The sequence below is a fragment of the Carassius auratus genome, unplaced genomic scaffold (genome assembly GCF_003368295.1).
Source record: "Carassius auratus strain Wakin unplaced genomic scaffold, ASM336829v1 scaf_tig00043814, whole genome shotgun sequence".
Taxonomy (NCBI): Eukaryota; Metazoa; Chordata; class Actinopteri; order Cypriniformes; family Cyprinidae; genus Carassius; species Carassius auratus.
This window is the reverse complement of record NW_020526791.1, coordinates 49,644-55,215: the sequence shown is the minus strand read 5'-3', so window position 1 is coordinate 55,215 and position 5,572 is coordinate 49,644. Positions and strand designations below refer to the sequence as shown.

At 39.1% G+C, this 5,572-nt stretch overlaps 1 pseudogene; it reads left to right on the top strand.

Annotated features, from left to right (window-relative positions):
• Nucleotides 1–323: 323 nt before the first annotated feature.
• Nucleotides 324–5,572, top strand: LOC113086684 (muscarinic acetylcholine receptor M5-like; annotated as a pseudogene).

Sequence of the window (5,572 nt, the reverse complement as noted above, 5' to 3'; positions counted from 1 at the left end):
AGATTTATTATTTTGCACTCCTGACATAAATCACTAAATATCTGTCACTGCAACAATGTTTTATCAAAATATTGGTCAAATATCGAAGCTTGAGTCTTTAAACTTTCCATTGATGCACAGTTTGTCCAGATGAAGTAAGACAGTGATGTTTAATGTGCTGTGAAAGTGAAACAATAATAAACTGGGGCCGTCAGCGATGTTTGCACGCAAAGGGGTTAATATTATTAATATTAATAAAAATTTTCTGTTTTATATATTAATAATTATTATGTATTAATTATTATTATTAATCAATAACGGTTTGCGTGCTGTAGTGTGAATGAGTGAATGTCTTGACCTTTAGCAGCACATGAAGTCAATGACTCCATCAGGTTTATATTTGTTCAACATGCTCCATGTTAATAATGCATGAGCTGCAAAGGCCACACAGATTCCTCACCGAGCGCTTCCTTCAAGAACGACAGCATCTGCTGATGAACGTCTGAACGAGGACAGACAAGTCACAGTCCACATGAAAACAGCTCAAACTCTTGATCTTGATTTTGAAGCGTTTAGACGTTTGTGCTGTAAACCCCAGAGGAAGAGCATCAGATGAGAAGCTCAAGACACACAGAACGAGACCAGGTTTGTTCCTGATGTTGTTTCACTGAACACTAAATTAATAACATTTTATTTAATAAACTTTAATTTCATTTTAATTTTATTTTATTTCACATTGCAGCAGGGTGTTTTAACTATTCATTCTTGCTAAATAAGTTACAGTAGATTTAATGTGTGCTACATCAGCTGGCTTTAACTGAAATAGATTAGCTCAGTTGGTTCCAGAGCGGTAACTTAATTTAAAACTTAATTCTTTGAGTAGTTAACTTAAAAATTTAATTAAAAGTTGTCACATCTCAACATGATTGATGCAAACATTTTGACATGGATGCTTTTAGTCTCATTTTATACATTTTATAGCCTCTAAACTTCATCACCATCATCGTTTTCACACTCATTTCTGCACATGAATAATAATTAGAGATCTAATTACACACAACTGACTCTGGCAAGTCCTGACAAGATCCTTGACACACACCAGCACACACACACCAGCACACACACACACACACACTAGCAGTGTTTCTGTGCGTCTGAAGCCAGTGGATTGAGTTCCTGATCGCTGTGACACCGGACGCTTCGATTACAAACACCACAAAACCACTGAAAACCAAAACCGAGTCAGATGTGTGTCCGGTGTCACGTGGACGTCTGAATGTGCTTCAGTCATGATTAACAGTCTGCAAATCTTTAAATATTCATCACACTGCTTCAATACACACCACTGCATTTACAGTCTTCAAGAAGAAGAACGTCACTTTACAAATCTCCTGTTGTCCATGTGTGATGTGCAGATTTCTCTCCTGATTCAGGCTGAGTTCTGCTGATGCTGTTATCTTCAGTCTGTGCTGGTGTGTGTGTGTGTGTGTGTGTCAGGATCTCTCACACAGTGTGAGGATGAGGATGACAGCTGTGATGAAGCTCAAACACATTCACAATAACTCAGCTCAACACGGCTAATTAACCAGCTAGTTATCTCGCCTCGTCTGTCTCTCTCTCTCTCTCTCTCTCTCTCTCTCTGTGAGTGTGTGTGTGTCTCTCTCTCTCTCTGTGTGTGTGTGTGTGTGTCAGTGAGGAGGACGCAGCTCACGTCTCAGGATCCTCATCTCCTCTATCTCTCGTCATGATGTGAGTCCAGCGCTGGAGCAGCTCTCGATCGCTCGAGTGTGAGTGTGTTCTGATGGAGCATTGCACTCACACTGGATGTAGAAACGCTGGAGGAGTAAAACCACAGGTGTTTACCATGTTTACACTGCAGACATCTGCTGCTGGACGAGGTCTGTGTGAGGCGTGAAGCGGGGCATGTTGTCACACTGAGCGGGGTAAGTTGTCACAGCTGTTTATTGATTTGAATATCTGTCTTGTGATGTGGCTCCCTTTTTTATTTTTACATTTAGTATGTTTGTTTAAATATAATAAAATACTATTTTTTTTAATTGAATAAATGTTGCATATAAATCATATTTTGGCCAGCTAAAATGGTAACTGATGAGCTAATATTAAAATAAAACGTGACAACTTGCCCCAAGCTGGTTCACACACATCGAGTGTGAATCAGGAGTGAATCTGGATCAGGTTCAGTGTTTCTGTCCGTCTCTGGTTTCCTCATCAGGACTGATCACACATGAGCTCAAACTGTGATCAGGCTCTTTATGATGATGGATGAACAAATATATGATGACCTTTAACCTTTGAGAGTTTCAATAAAAATGTAATGCTGAAGAGTCGTCGAAAGGTTAATAACAAGCTGATGTTTCAATGTTTCATCCATGTTTATGGCAAAATAAATGAATAAATAAAATATCTGGCCAAAATATACTTGAAATATAAGTTAAATACTGTATAAGATGTAAATAATAGATAATAATGTAATATAATAAATATGTATAATATGTAAAAATTGATACACTGTAAGTCTCTTTGGATAAAAGCGTCTGCTAAATGCATAAATTTAGATTTAAATGTAAATGTATGTGTGTAAATGTATATGTATATTTAAAAACAAAAACAAAACTAATAAAAATATCCAAAGCACACAACAACATACTAAAACACTAAAAAACTAATATCTAGAACTTAATTTAACATAAAAGCAGAAAAATAAAAATAAAAAACAAAGACAAACTACAGACCATGGAACCTTTCAGCAAACTTTTTAATAAAGATCCATATATGATGTATTTTTCTTCAATAAAGAACAATGGAAAAGTAGACGGTTCTTCGTGGAGCTATCATTACAAGTAAAGAAGGTTTATTTCGAATGTAAAACCATGTTTGGATGTTTTAATTATAAATAGGTTCAGTGGGTGTTAAAGGTAAAGTAAAGCGACTGAATCTGATGCACGTGTGTGATTCTGATGATTCTGATCTGTCTGCTGTTTCCTCACACGTTTACACACGTGTGCTGTCCTCGCGTGTTTGTTTGCTTTGTCTTCACTCAGATGATGTTGATTCATCACTCCTCCGTTTCTCTGAAGCATCATGGATGAGCGTCCATCCACCCGTTCACACAGAAAACTCCCTTTAAACGCTAGCTGAGTGCAGCGATGATTTCTGGGTAATAATACTCACTTTGATTGGAGTATTTAATGATATAACAGTCTATATTAGTAACTGAATGACTGTTGACTGAAATCTGACTTCTGTCCTCTAGAGGATGATGATGTTGATTTCTCTCCAAATGGACTTCAAATGGAATGAAATAATGACTTTTAATGAAAAGAAACTAAGTATAATAGTTCTTATATTAGCTCTTTAGAGTTCTGTATTCTAATGTAATGTATCTAATGTATTTTTAAGATGATTATGATGATGGTGATGACGTTCTGATGAACTAAATCAATGAACCTTCATAAAAAAATCTGACTAATTTATTTAAAAAAAATTGAAATAGAGAAAATAGAGATGTTTAGATAGACATTATAGCATATAGATTTATTTTCTAAACATGATGTAAAAATACATGATAGTTTCTAAGATTAAATCTGTCGGTTTTATTAATATTTTGAATTTGGTTTTAGTTTATTTTAAGTGTTCATTTTTATTTTAGTTTTATTATTTTATTTTATTTATTATTTTTATTTTAGTAATTTTGCTATGTGCTTTTAAAATTTTAATCGTTTTTGTTTAGTTCCTAAAAAATGTATATTTTAATTTTTTAATTTCTGTTTTAATTTATTTTTATTTTTATTTATTTTCAGTTAGACATTTTAAGCACATGAAATAAACAAAAAAATCAGTTTTCCATCTAATATTCCTATTGCATGTTATTTCAGCTTCTTTTAAATAACAAAAATGTTTTCATCCTTTTAGTTTTCGTTAACAATAATAACCCTGGATTAAAGAATATTAAGTTTCATCTTATCCCTTGTTTCAGTTTTAATTTATTTTTATTTTCATTGTTTCATTTTCAGCACTTCAAATAAACTTAATTTTGTTGTATTAACCGTTTTTCAACCGTTTTCCCTATATCATGTGTTCCCTCCTCGTCTTCAGTCTGTGTGTGTTGTGTGTTTCTTCAGGAGATGGACGGAGAGAGGAACGTCTCCGACACACACCTGCTCACTCACAGCCTGTGGGAGGCGGTCACCATAGCAACCGTCTCCGCCGTGGTCAGTCTCATCACCATCGTGGGGAACGTTCTGGTGATGCTGTCCTTCAAGGTGAACAGCCAGCTGAAGACGGTCAACAACTACTACCTGCTGAGCCTGGCCTGCGCTGACCTCATCATCGGCGTCTTCTCCATGAACCTCTACACGTCCTACATCCTCATGGGCCGCTGGGCTCTGGGAAGTGTGGCCTGCGATCTGTGGCTGGCTCTGGATTACGTGGCCAGTAACGCGTCTGTGATGAACCTGCTGGTCATTAGTTTCGACCGCTACTTCTCCATCACACGTCCACTGACGTATCGTGCCAAACGGACCCCGAAGCGAGCGGGAATCATGATTGGATTGGCTTGGCTCGTGTCTTTCGTCCTCTGGGCTCCGCCCATCCTCTGCTGGCAGTATTTCGTCGGAAGGCGAACGGTTCCTGAAGGACAGTGTCAGATTCAGTTCTTCTCTGAACCTGTGATCACGTTTGGCACGGCGATAGCCGCCTTTTATGTTCCCGTATCCATCATGACCATCCTCTACTGTCGGATCTATAAGGAGACCGAGCGACGCACCAAAGACCTGGCCGAGCTTCAAGGACTCAACTCTTCGACTAATTCAGACACGCAGAATTGTAAGACTCGCTCGTGTCTCACTTCAAAAGACAGGTCCTGGACGTCCAAAACCGGCTGAAGAGCAGCTGACCAACTTCAGCTACGCTTCATCCGAAGAAGAAGAGCGTTCGGCTTCTCCTTGTGTCTGCAAAGAGACGAGAAACAAAAAGTGCATTTCTTATAAATTCAAAGACGTTCGTTCTACGAAGAGCGCTAATGGAGAGGAAAAGCCCTCTTCGTTGTCGTCGGCCGAGTCTGTGAACACACCGTCTTCCTCCAAACCTGTGGAAGGCACGCTGAAGAGCCAGATCACCAAGAGGAAGAGGATGGTTCTGATCAAGGAGAAGAAGGCGGCGCAGACTCTCAGCGCCATCCTGCTGGCCTTCATCCTCACCTGGACGCCCTACAACATCATGGTGCTGGTGTCCACCTTCTGCTCCGACTGCGTGCCGCTCTCGCTCTGGCATCTGGGATACTGGCTGTGTTTACGTCAACAGCACCGTCAACCCCATGTGCTACGCTCTGTGCAACAAGACCTTCCAGAAGACCTTCCGCATGCTGCTGCTGTGCCACTGGAGGAAGAAGAGGAGCGGAGCGAAGCCTGCGGCCGGAAACACTCTCAGCTGAGACAGATCTGACCTCACACTTACACTCAGACGGCTTTCCTTAGAGGGACACACTACACTTCAGTTTGTGTGTGTGTGTGTTTTTAAGGAAGCCTCTTCTGCTCAGCAAAAAATCTGAGATACAACTATTTGAAAATCTAAA